Genomic DNA, 14,202 nt, shown 5'->3' on the forward strand with positions numbered 1-14,202 from the left:
TGTGTTCTGTTGAAGAGAAATTTGTGATATCTTTCAAAATGTCAGATCATTTCAGACAATTTGATTTTAGTTGCATGATCTGATAACATAGAGGCATCATAGAAGTGTGCCACTGTACCTGGTTTGCTAGAGGATTTGAACAGACTTGGTGTCCTGCTTATGGTTTAAGCTTAGGCTATAGCTTTGTGAAAACTCAGCTTATTGTGAAAGATATCACCAGTTTGATGCTACAACTCATTTTGTCATTGAGATCCTCAAACCCACCAAAATGAAGATTCCAATTGCCCAAGATCGTAAAATAAATTTAAAGCTAAAGTGATTTTTTTCTCCCTTTTCCCTCTGGGATTTAATTTTTTCATTTATATTTGGCTTGACATTTTTCATTGGCTTCTTGTCTTTTCAGTGTTTCAAGATTCAAAAACAATGTTACATTTATCTTTTTAAAATTTGTTTTCAGCTGAGGAGGGAGGTTGATTTGAATAATTTATTAGTGTACATAGGAAGTCCTCACATACATTATTATTAAAGGAGATAATGTTAGTTTAGCTGGCCTTTCTCTTACATAATTCCTCCAAAAAGTATTCAAAGTAGATAGTGTCTTTATTTGAAGGGGATACATTTGAATCTCTAAAAGGTTATATCACCAGGCCAAAGTCACTAACTGACTTTGAGCACAGACATTTCTGATACCAAAGGACTACCGTCATTTAGAGTGTTATTGTATCTTCTGTTTTCACTTTCAATTCTTTTATTTTGAAAAATTACAAACTTTCAGAAAAGTTACAAGAATAATACAATAAACATCTACACTTCTTCCCTTAGCTTCAGATTCATCAATTCATATAATTTCCTCAGGTGCATCTGCTCAGTGTTTCTTCCTCTCTGTTCTCTCTCTCCCTTCCCTTTTTCCTTCTCCTTCCTCCCTTTGCTCTATTTTTCTTTCTCTTCCTCTACCATTTAACAGTTACTTGTTACATGCAGACCCTAACATTGCATCACATCTCCTAAAAAGGCATTTCTCCACACTCACAATACAATTATCATTCAAAAAAGTAAATATTGAGAAGTGGCTCAAGTGGTAGAGCGCTCACCTTGAGCTGAAGAGCTGAGGGACAGCACTCAGGCCGAGTTCAGGCCCCACGACTGACAAAAGAAAAAAAAGTAAATATTGTTTTAATGCCATTATCAAATCTAAAATCAATTTTAATTTCCCAACAGCCTCAACAAAAATCCTTTATAAATTTTAAAATCATATAGTTTACTCAGTTTTCATGTCCATGAATTATTTTCATTTATTTATAAATGTTTGTTTGTTTGTTTTTGCTGCGCTGGGGACTCAATCAAGAGCTTCATATAAGCTAGGCAAAACTCTACCACTGAGCTACCTCAGCCCTGACTTACTATTTTCAATATGACTGATTAGAAAAGGGAAAAGTAAAAGATGATTTGAGAAGAAACACACACACACACACACACACACACACACACACACACACACAATGTTTTGGGTAAGAAGAGAAACTTTTTAGTTTATGCCCTCCTATATTGTTTTAAAATATTTTTTCAGTGAGCATGTACAATTATGTAACTTGTAACCTAATATAGTTTTGATTTAAGGACTACATTTTAAAGTAATTATGGGGGCTGGGAAGGTGGCTCAGTGGTAGAGTGCTTGCCTTGAATGCATGAGGCCCTGGGTTCGATTCCTCAGCACCACATAAGCAAAAAAAAAAAGCCGGAAGTGGCACTGTGACTCAAGTGGTAGAGCGCTAGCCTTGAGCTGAAGAGCTGAGGGACAGCGCCCAGGCCAAGAGTTCAGGTCCCACAACTGGACCCCCCCAAAAAAATAAATAAATAAAAAATAAAGTAATTATGCTGTTCAAGAACTACTAATAGCTGGGCGCCGGTGGCACACGCCTGTAATCCTAGCTACTCAGGAGGCTGAGATCTGAGAATCACGGTTCAAAGCCAGCTGGGCAGGAAAGTCCAAGAGACTCTTATCTCCAATAAACCACTAGAAAACCAGAAGTGGCGCTGTGGCTCAAGCGGTAGAGCACTTACCTTGAGCTGAAGAGAGCAAGGACAGCGCCTAAGCCCAGAGTTCAAGTCCCATGACCAACAACAACAAAATAGAACTACTAATATTTCTGCTTAGTATTTTTTCTTACTATGCTGCTAGTTTTCTATTTGCTAAAAATATTTGATGGTTCAAGTACAGCATTTGCCTCACAAGCACAAGGCCCTGAGCTCAAAGCCCAGTAGAAAGAGGAAGAGAAGGAAGAAATCCATTTTATGTGACAATACATTGACTTATGAAAATAATCACTTTATAGTTTACAATGATTGTCAGTTGAGCCTGTTATACCTAAACTGTATAACCAAAATTTAAACAAAAATTTAAAACACCCAAAGAAGCCATGGTTACAAAAATTTAATAGAAAAAAAAATAACTAAGCAATGTTAGGGGATTTTAGAAGGCTATCAATCCATTTTCTATTGCCACCACAAAATAGCTGAAGCTGAATACTTATTTCAAATAGAGGTTTCATTAGCTCATAGGTTAGGAGACAGAAAGTCCAAGTCAGATGGCCTCCTTGTTTAGTCTTTAATGATAGTGATATATGGCATCATAATAGAAGCACATGGGAGAGGATCACATGATAAGAAGCCAGAGAGTGTGGAAAAGTCAGTTTTAATTTTTAATAACAACTCACTATTGTGGGGACCAACTGGGTTCCCCAAAAACTATATTAATCTCTTGGATGACCTACGCACTTCCTGCTAGGACACACCTCTGAAAGGCACTATGGAACTCCAACACTGCCACAACAAGAACCAAAACTCCTAATATGTAAACCCTAGGGGAGAAACTACCTCCCAAGGGCTACATTTTTTGTTACTATAGTATTTTTCCATAATGTGGATATATATATATATATATATATATATATATATATATATATATATATATCACTATAACTTACAAATTATCTTTGGGGTAAAATATATAATTTTAAAATCAGAAGACATGGTTTGGGGTATAGCTCAGTGGTAGTTCACTTGCCTAGCATGTGCAAATATGTTTTTTATATATGTGTGCATATGTATATTCTTTATATATGATATATATGTGATATATGTATGTGTACATAGATATACAGATATGTATATATACAGATATACAGATATATATACAGATATGTATATCTATGTACATAAGTATACATATATATGTGTGATGACAAGCTATGTTTGCTGAATCTTTGATGCATGGTGGCAATATTTAACTCTAATCTTTGTAGAACAGGTTCTGCCAATAACCCTGACCTTTAGCAAATCACATTGGTTTTTACAAGAGTAAGACAGATATATATATATATATATATATATATATACACACACAGATATACAGATATATACATACCTATATATGTATACATATGTATGTATACATAGACAGTATATAATGTACATATATACATATTATATGTGTATATATACATATACCTAAAAGATAATCTCAAATAAAAATCATCTACTTATTACATGTATAACCTTAAACTAGTTATTGATATTCTTGGAACTTTAATTTTCTGATTTAAGAATCAGGAGCTATATATAATCCTTAAAGTTTCTCTCAGAAAGAATTTAAATACTGAGTACATTTTATGAAGTCAAGGATGTACAAAACACATAAATGTTCGTTTGTCTTATAGGACATGAAAATACTATATATTATCATATTTTCTCACCTGACAGAACATGTTTAAGAACTTGAAGATAATCTCAGCTAGAAGGATTAGTTACATTACTGGCTAAGTGCATTCCTCCTGCCCATGCAGTCTATCACTCTTATTACTATCAATCATTCCTTTTTACTGGGGATTTGATTAAAGAATCTTTATGGGGCTAAATGGAATATAGGATTTATTTTTATTCCTTGGCTGTGAAACTATTAATATTTTTATGTATTTCATATATAAAAGAAAATGGAAAGCATTATAGTGGGAGAGAAAAGTACATTAAAAATCTGATTTTAATAGAAAACCTTTATCTATGAGTATAACTAATGCTGGTTTGAAATATCAACTTTGGTCAAGAGACTCGGGTAATTGCATTAGTGTCGATTGGTCAGCTGGTCTTTCCAGCTGATAGAATTAACAAAGGAGAGAAAGTAATAAGGCTAATATTGTGGTAGAAAATTAAAGTAAACTATTCTAGCCTGCCTAATAGTGTGGTAAAAATTAAGGTAAACTATTCTATCCTATACCCAAGTTTTTATTAGATCAAATTGAAGCTAAATGATGCTGGCTAAATTAGGTAAAGATGAAGTTTCAACATGAAGACAATGATTTTTCCTTATTGCTTCTAAAGAATTTTTATTTCTGAGTATTAATAGGAATGGTATCTATTATAGGAGAAGAGAGATAAGTTAACTGAGGTTAGACACTATAATCCTGGTGAATTGGAATAAAAGGATCCCTTTTATATACTGTTAATACGCACTCTGGTTTAAAAAATATTTTAAATGTCTTACATATTTGATCCTAGAAGCTAAAGGTCCTACTTCCCTCATATAAAAGAAAGGATCAAACAGAATGTTTTTGATGGACAAGCTATGTTTGCTGAATCTTTGATGCAAGGTGGCAATATTTGACTTTAATCTGTGTCAAACTGGTTCTGTCAATAACCCTGACCTTCAGCAAATCAATCAGTTCTTACAAGAGTAAGGCAGCTGGATGAAATAATCCTTGAAATCACTTCTAGTTGCAAGATTCTGCAGTACTGTGTGTTAATTTAAAAGTATGGTCCTGAGAATACTCAAGGTTGAACTTTCTTTCAACCTTATCCTGATTGAATATTAATCCTTGAGACTAGTTTAGTGCTTGCTATACAGTGGAACTTACTATCAGGAATAGGTCTAGAACCATCTTTCTCTCCCCGCCCCTCCCCCCGACTGTAAAACCCTTCCACTGTGAATAAAAGACAGGTAATGACAGACTGAGGGAATTCATCTTAAGGAGGCACTGTCAGGGAAGTGTGAGCTGAAGACTGAGAGAGCATAGGACTTATCTTTAAAGGCCTTAATCGTGGAGTATTCCATACTCTATCCTGCCACATGGAAATGGAAGATTCTGACTAGGTTCCCCAAATGCATTGCCTAATTTGGCAAAAATGTAAACCATGTGCAAATTGAAATTGTGTATCAGGTGCTACAGTATATAGTGGTTTTGGATAACAAAGAAGAGCATGCATGAAAACAAGAGGCCATCATCTTTCACACTCAGAACCATAGAACTTCATCATTGACAAATGTCTGGTACTTGATGCAACTCTAAACCAAGAAAGCATGGCAAGAAACCAACAGTTACAGAGATGCTTCAAGGAACATCTGAGTTTTTTCTCCTTCACTAGTGGGCAAGGAAACTATAACAACAGGAGAGAGACTGTTGGAATCTTGGGGCCATTATAACTTGGAATAGTAAGGACATTGGAATCTATGTGTACATTGAGATAGTTGGAAGCCTGTGCTATAAAGATTTCGTTCTCAAATACAAAAAAAAAAATCTTAAAATGATCTGTATGCCAGTTTATTACTTCCTATGATAAAGTAAAATTCCTGTTCTCCACAAAAAAAAAATCTTAAAATGAAGGTGAACAGAGTTTCCAAGAGAATAGTAATTTCTGCACATAATATACAACTATCAATGGGAAATTACACAGGTGTGCACCATGATCAGGACCCCATAGGATCCCTTCGTCTTATCTAAAGGACTAAACTAACTTGTTTAATGGTGGCTTCACACAGCAGTCTGGATTCCAGATTGGAATCCTGTCTTGGAAAATGTTGAAAACTATTTTGTCCAAAACAGAATATCTTGCTAGTCAAATATCTTTCTAAAATGTTGACTATAAGTGAGGTAGACTTGGGGTACAAATGTGTATTACCATAATCTAGTGTCAAATTCTGCTATAAGAGCTCATAATGTTACTTGGCTCACCAGGAGCTTAAAATTCAAACACTGCCATAGCTTGTCACTTTGAATACATTTCCTTTTTCTAAGGACCATATCCAATCTCACAAGACTGCTGAGTCTCAGGAGCCATTAAATGTATAAAAACACTCCCTAATCTTTTCCTTATCTCAACCCTCCTGCCTGTTTTTTGCTGTTAATAGATGAGTTGTTAGAAACTAGAACCCTGACATTATCAAGGGGAAAGAAAAGTATTCAAAGAAAAAGAAAAAAATAGAACACAAAGTTCTCTGATGAAATGCTGACTCTGAGTGTAAGATAGACAAAGCAGTTATTCATAAATCTGAGGTAGCGTTCTTTTAAATTTTATTTAAAGAAATGCTATAGAAGCTGAAACTAAAGTCCACAAGTACTTCCCTAACATGTTATTTTTTCCTCCAATTCAGATACATAGACTTATTATTATAGAGTACTTCAGAATTCATAAGGTTTTCCATTTTACAATAGCAAACATTTCAACATTTATTTTGGAAAAAAGATGTCTAGAAATGTTTATGAATTTTTCTAGTTAGCAAAGCAATAATTAAGTCTAGAAACATGAAAATTATCCAATGCTTCTTATCCCCACCTCCAAGCACCACAACAAAGTTTGTTTCGATTTTTTTAATTTATTTGGAACTTTGTTCTCAGAGAAATAAGAGAAAGAAGTACATGGGGAGTTACAGGTCTGTCCTAAATGCCTATAAACTCTGGACTAAACTGTCTTATTGAAAACGCATTGTGTTCTGGGCATCATGCTCTTGCTGGGTTCACCAGGTGCTGGTGGAGACAGGAAGAGGAAATTGTGCATGCACAGATACGAAGGCATGAAAGACTATACAAAGTTTATTATCTTAATTTTGCACTTTGTAAACTTTTTGAGAATGAGAACTGCTTTTTAATCTTTTTTAAAATGTGGATTCCCTAAACAACAGTAATTGTACTTTTGTCTATTTAGTTTCCAGACCATACTAGAGACTTAAATGAAATCAGATTCTTTACAATAACTCATAGTCTCAGGGGTCTGTCTCCTCTGGCCTCAAGATCTGAAGCTGGGACATAAACATTTTCTGTTCGTTGATGGGTATCATTGTGAGTCACAGTACAATTCTTTCTAAAGTATGATAAGCTTTATACCCCATAGGCCCATGGAAGACTGGATTGAACTAGGGAAGTTTTTGGCCATCTTAGCATAATAGTGGTTATTGAGCCAAGGTGACTCAATAGCAAGAAAGGAGAGTGAATAATACTCAACAAGATTGAGAGAAGAATGGCAGGGACACAGGAAATTGTTCTCTTGCACCCTGAAGGCTAGTATATGTGGACATCTGGGAAGTTTTGGGAATAAGCCAATGGCAAACCAAGGAAGAAGCAAAATCCTTAGCTCTCTCCTGTTCTACCACCCAGCCTCCTATCAAGGAACCTACTTCAAAGAGGACAATGCTGTTTAGATTTCTGGTCTGATGTCTATCAGGGCTTCTGTTCCTTCAGTTCTTTTAACCATCATGGAAATGAGGTCAGTACTCTGTGATTGTCATTTTGCTGCAAATTCTTGAAATATTTTATTATTTGCAGAGATTTCCCTCCTGACTTAGGATAGAAAAAAATGAATGTGCAAAACTTGAGTCTTAATAATAAAAATTTGTTTAGAAAGGTCATTCCCAAAGGATTTGGGGGGGAAAGAATATTTAGGGAACAATTTTAATACTTTCATTTATTGACATAGATGCAATATTATTCAGTAAAAATTTAGAAAATGACAAAATAAAAGGTATTTCAAAAAATTAAACAAAGGTCACCTAGAATGACACTACTCAAAGATAATCTCTTTCTATATTTTTTCTAACATATAGTCCCATTCAAATATATATTCACATCTTCAGAGAAAATTCTAGTTTTTAGAATCTGTGATGAAATTTACCTTAGTTTCTCACTTAATATTGTGACATCATTTCATGGTACTATATATAGATCTATATACAGATCTATATATGGTCACTGAATAATATTCCCTCGAGTTATCTACATTTTAACTCTATCTTAAGGGATGTTGAGGGTAGCATCCTTGGGTATGCACCTTCAAATATGTGTCCAATTATTTCTTTAGGAGTGGAATCTCTGGGTCTAACAGTTTGCATATTTAAAATTCCAATACATGTTGTTAAACTGCCTTGCCGGAAGGTCACACCAATTACACTCCCACTCCCAGGATATAGGAATGCCAGTTTATCTACCATGCCAACACTGGAGTTTTATTTTTTAATTAAGCCATTAACAAATAAATCTCACTGGTTTTGAGTGAAATTGCCTACAGAGACTAAATTTTTTTCCTGTATTTATTGACTGTTAGCAATACTTTTTGTAATCTCTTCTTGCTCTTCTTCTATTGGCCTGTGAGTTTTTCTCCTTATGATTTTTAATAGCATCTTATATATTTGGTATATAATTCTTAGTCTCCATAATCTATAAATTTTGTGAGGACAAAAACTATCCTCTTTATCACAATATAATTATCCTCTAATGTAATATTTCACACAGAAAAGATATTCAAAAATATTTGTACAATGATTGACTTTTTAAATCAGATACAAGCATGTTTTCCCTATATTTTATGTTATACTTTGTAATATTTCCCATCCAAAAGTTTTTGAACTTCCCCTGGCTACAAAAAAAAAACCCTCTTACCATGTAGTTCTTCATCCATTAAAAAGCATACAGTTTCCATATCAATTATAAAATTAATAAATATTTATGTAACACTTCACGTGCCAGGAACCATTGCAAACATTTATGTATGTACATTCTTCCCACTTAGTGAAGAGTTGGTCTGTTCATTCTATTTAGGACTTCAATTGATTGGATGAGACCACCCAAGTTACGGAGCACAATCTGCTTTATTTAGATTCCATTCATTTTAAAACTAACTCACAGAAATACCTCGAATAATTATAATTAATAATTGGGCATGGTGGCCCAATAAAGTTAGCATCTAAAATTACCCATCATTCTGAGATACAGAGTAGACATAAGTTTGGCTTTTGTAGATTGTTTTGCAAAGTAGTTGGACTGTTTACATTCCCATGCGCAATAGCCGAGTTCAGGTTGTTTTACATATTTCATTGCTAACCCTGTTGGCACTGTCAGTCTTCTTAACTTTAGACATTCTGATAGAAGGAAGTAATGAATCATTTAGTAATTAGTATTTTCTCAATATGGAATAATGTTGAACCTTTTCCCATGAATTAACTGGGTATTTGGAGATCATCTTTGTGAAGTACTTAAGAGTCTCCCCCACACATTTTTTTATGGTATTGGATATTGAACCCATGGCCTGAGCTATTCTCATTTTAAAACTCATGTTGTTTTTTCATACAGATTTAAATACTTTTATATATGCCTGATTTGAGCCCATTACCGAATACACTCTTACAATAGAAGCTTAATTTTTTGTCCATGTAGGTCTATGGTCTGCCTTGGATTAATTATTGTACATGGCATGAGGTAGGAATCAAATACACTTTTTTTTTTTACCAGATGAGTAGTCAATTGCTCCAGCACCATTTGTTCAAAATATTGTCCTTTCCACTAAACTGCAGCAGTGACTTTGTCATAAATCAAGTTCTCAAGTTCTATTTCTGGACTCTCTATTTTACTCCTTGGGTGCATTCATCTATCATTCTGCCACACTGTCTTAATTACTAAGCTTTATAATAAATTTTGAAACTTGGTAAACTAAGTCTTTCAGCTTTTTCATCTTCAAAATTGTCTTGGTTATTTTAGGCCTTTACATCTCCAAATAAATCTTAGACCAGCTTTAAGTTTATACATGCACACATGTTGTGATTTTCTTCCTTTCTTCTGTATTTTGTCTCAGAAAATGTCCCTTCTCCTCCACTTTATATTTTGGCTTTCAATGTGATTCTCATATGCTTCTTATAGATAGCTAAGAGCTGCCACTTCATCCCCAGTCCCTCCTCCTCCCATCATCAGCTGGACATCTCTGGTATCTCACACTCAGAAAAATCATCTTTCCTCTCATACCTGCTCCTCGTTCTGTGTTTCCCAGTCATGTGGCTCCAACTTTGAATCATCCTGAGTCTCACCTTTCCATCATTTAGCTGAATACTTGTTCCATCATGTAGACCAGGACTTGTTCAAGATGGGTATGTGATTCAATTACATCTTAAGGAATGGGAAAGGAAATTAGTCAGGAGCAGGGGAAGCAGCTCTGAAAACATTTTCTTTCTCTTAAGGCAACTTCTCTTCTTCCTCTGAACACTATCATTCAGGATGCCCTGAACTACCATTACCACCAGGTTGTTAGGCACAGAAGGATGCTAACATCCATCATAGCAGAGAAGAAATTTGAAATACCTGGTCCTTAATGATATTATTGAGCTCATTCTTTCAAACCTGGTCTATCTACTTTAGAGTTTCCAGATTTCAGAAATATACATTTCCTTATTATTGATTTTCTTTATTTTGTTGTTGTTGTTGGTCATGGGGCTGGGCACTTGCCCTGAGCCACTTTGTGCTCAAGGCTAGCACTCTACCACTTGACCCACAGCACCACTCTGGTTTTTGAATTGTTTATTAGAGATAAGAATCTCACAGGACTTTTCTGCCTGGGCTGGCTTCAAACCCTGATCCTTAGATCTCAGCCTCCTAAGTAGCTAGGATTACAGGTATGAGCCACCAGCACCCAGCTTAGTGTTTATTTTAAATTAGGCTTTGTCACAAGCCACTGAAAACATTCTCAGTGATAGGACACAATATATAAACTTATTATCTCTCATTTGGGCAATTGCAATGCTCTCTTTATGGCTTCAAATCTAACTCATTTCACATAACTACTACCAAATTATCCATTAAAAAAAACTGTTTAATCTTATGTCTCATGCAAAGACCTTTAGTCTTTGCAGAGATTAGTCTTTGCTTGGCATTTGTGGTTGTTATACAGCCCTATCCTTTGTAAAACTATTATTATACATATACAGAATTAAGTGCTGTCTTCACACATCTCTTTTTTGCCTTTTTCATGTTATCTCTGATGGGATACTTACGCTTCACTTCCACCTGTCCACATGCAATCTTCTTGAAACTTTACCTATCTCTCCCATGTCCACCCTTTGCAAAGCAGTCTCTTCTTTCCCAAGCCTCTACCATTTATCATCATCTACCCTCCATCTGTGCTAGTTGTTTAGCATAACCTCTTCTACTACCAATGCTGTTGAATAAAATTTTCCATGAAGATGGAATACATGGCTTACAGCACTTGAGAAAGGGTCAGTGCAACTAAGAACTTGAATTTTAATTTTGTTCAAATTTAAATAGTCAGTTAATGGTTACACCATCAGAAAGCATAGTACTAAAGGGATCTTGAATACAGAATATATATCTAACATAATGATATACAGTATACATGTAATGTGTATGTATATATAATTGTGTACGTATATATTAGGATATATTTTTATATATACTATATTTTATATAGCAAATTATATATTCATTATATATTATATATATATATATATATATATGTATCACATGCATTTCTTGTGATCACTGCAGACAGTACCTAGAAGTAACAATCTGTTCTACTCCTTTCCTCCAGTCTTATGGATAACAGATGCTGAATATTCACTGCCTCAATAAACATGGAGATCACATTTACAAAACACATAAAGATTCATAGTATTTTTGTCCTAAATTCTAATAGACTCAATAAGAAATCCCTAGATGACCAAAATTTCAGTCTGTTACAGAGGAACAAATGTCTGATTCCATTGTAAGAGGATGTATCATCTATGTTTCTCTAGTACATACTAATACTATTCCTTCTCTGGGTGAGATTAAAGAACTACTTTTAGGTTAAAAGTTTTTTACTCCCTTTTTATTAATATTCTATGGCTCAAACTCAGGCCTTTGTGTGGGGTAAACAGTGCTCTACTGCTACTGCTGAGCTATATATCCTCAGCCCAAACTCTGCTTATAAAAGTACTTATTTTGTGATAATTTGAAATTTTCCAAAAGATGTCAGTAATACAGAATTGTCTCCATTAATTAATTAATTAATTAATTTTTGTTGGTCATGGGTTGTGGGGCTTGAACTCTGGGCCTGGGTGCTGTCCCTGCGCTCTCCAGCTTATGGCAAGTGCTCTACTTCTTGAGCCACAGCACCACTTGTAGTTTTCTGAGTGGTTTATTGGAGATAAGAGTCTCATGAACTTTCCTGCCGGGGCTGGCTTTGAACCGTGATCCTTAGATTTCAGCTTCCTGAATGGCTAAGATGCCAGGCATGAGCCACCAGCGTCCAGCTTAAAATTTAATTTTTAAGTTAAATATTTTAAGTTAAAAATAACACTGGTTCACCAAGTTTCAAACATCATCTCCTTCTGTATGTGTAGGTAGATGTGAATGTGTGTATATACATATCTATAATAATGTGTATACATATACATTATATATGTATAATGTATATATATATATGTAAACGTGGTATATATAATATGCATAATTTTTCTGAACCACATACATGTTAACGTGTTTTTATTCCTTAATACTTCTATGTTTCCTTATGAATGTGAATATTTTTGCATAAAAATATACATAAAGTTTAATATATCAAATCCACAGTCCATATTCAGTTTCCCAATAGTATTCTTCATATCATTTTTCTCCTCTGACAAAGGATCCAGTTCAGGGCACATACTTCATTTAAATGTCATGTTCCTTTTGTTTCCTTTAGTCTTAAGTCTTTTCTTTATTACATTAACAGCATTTTGAACATATACTAATGCTAGTTCTTTTATAGAATTTTCTTCTGTTTAGGTCTGTCTGATATTCCATAATTAGATCTAGGTTCAAGCTCTCCAAAGTTGGTACAAGGATATATTCACACATATCCTTCTCCTCCCCCAGCCATATTGGGTCTTAGACTGGATCTACTCCCACCCAGTATACTTAGAAGTTAGAAAGTATTGCACTTCTATTAAAATATGTACATGAACATCCCATAAAAACAATATTTTACTTAAAAAATATTTTACTTCAATGTTCGACAAGAAATGCACTCACTACCTTATGTATGTAACTGAAACCTCTTGGTGTATCACCTTGGCAGTAAAATTAAATTCAAAAATATTTTACTTAAAACAATTCAAAAGCACTTGTTTACTTTGTGCTTATAGGTTCAAAGACGTTATTTACTTAGTAATGGATTCTATTTATCTAAATTACTGCATCAATTATACTATTACTGATTATGGAAATAGCTCTTCAGAGAGAACCGCTGAAAAGTACTAAGATTCAATGACTTCTTACTGCTACCAGCCAGTAAAACTACAGCATCATCTGGAAGTCCTACTTCACTTTAGCTTCTGTTTATGATAAATTCCAGTATCATAACATTAGCATTTTGGGCTTTTCAAGTGGTAAAGGTTTTGAATGGGTGCCATATACCCCAATATGTCAGGTGACTTTAAAGAGTGAGCAAGGGAAAAAGAAAGTGGGTGGAAAGCTATACTTACTAAAAAATGCTTTCAAATAAAAGTCTCATTGTAGCAATACAGCTGATACTGGAAACAGAAGAATAAAATTGATCCTTATGGATTTTTCTCCGGAGTAACAATTGTTTCAAGGAAGAAACTGGCAGCGTTCTGGACATTTTGGACAGGGGCAGAAAAAAATGCCCTTTTTAAGAAACAAAACACTATGACAGCGCTAGAATTTTAAAATACACATTTTACACTGTGAGAAACGTTCGAGTGTTGAACTTTTTTTTTCTCCTCCAGGAGGAAATTAAACAAATATTTCTTTAAGAAGATAGAAACTTGAAGTCTCTCCCTCTCCCCTCAAAACTAAAGTGTCTTTGGCTCCGTTTCTGGAACTTCTAGGAACATGCAATTAAAATTAAATCGAAAGCGCAAACCCCTTGCAGTATTTCATCCTCCCCCCCCCCTTTCCTTTTTTTTTTTTAACTTGCTTTCTCCCCACTGTTCAAAGGAAGTGAGAGCCCGAAGCCCCGACGCGGCGAGCCCCATCCACGGCCGGCACCGCCGGGAGACGCGGCCGGCCGGTCACCGGGGCGCAGCGGCCTCGGCGCGGCCAAGGGGGTGTGTCCTGCGGGCGGGCCCGGCCCCCGCCTCCGCCGCGGCCCACCTGCTCCCGGCGCCGGCCGCGGTCC

The 14,202-nt window shown here is 35.1% G+C and overlaps 1 long non-coding RNA gene across 1 annotated transcript; it reads right to left on the reverse strand.

Moving 5' to 3' along the window:
- Positions 1–8,831: 8,831 nt before the first annotated feature.
- Positions 8,832–13,960, reverse strand: LOC122103230. The gene is made up of 3 exons (XR_006146729.1): positions 13,547–13,960; positions 10,056–10,196; positions 8,832–9,178 (listed from the first exon to the last, which is right to left on the reverse strand). It is a non-coding gene; the product is annotated as an uncharacterized LOC122103230 (long non-coding RNA).
- Positions 13,961–14,202: the final 242 nt, after the last annotated feature.

The sequence above is a fragment of the Dipodomys spectabilis genome, unplaced genomic scaffold (assembly GCF_019054845.1).
Source record: "Dipodomys spectabilis isolate Male_0828 unplaced genomic scaffold, ASM1905484v1 ptg000001l, whole genome shotgun sequence".
Classification (NCBI taxonomy): domain Eukaryota; kingdom Metazoa; phylum Chordata; class Mammalia; order Rodentia; family Heteromyidae; genus Dipodomys; species Dipodomys spectabilis.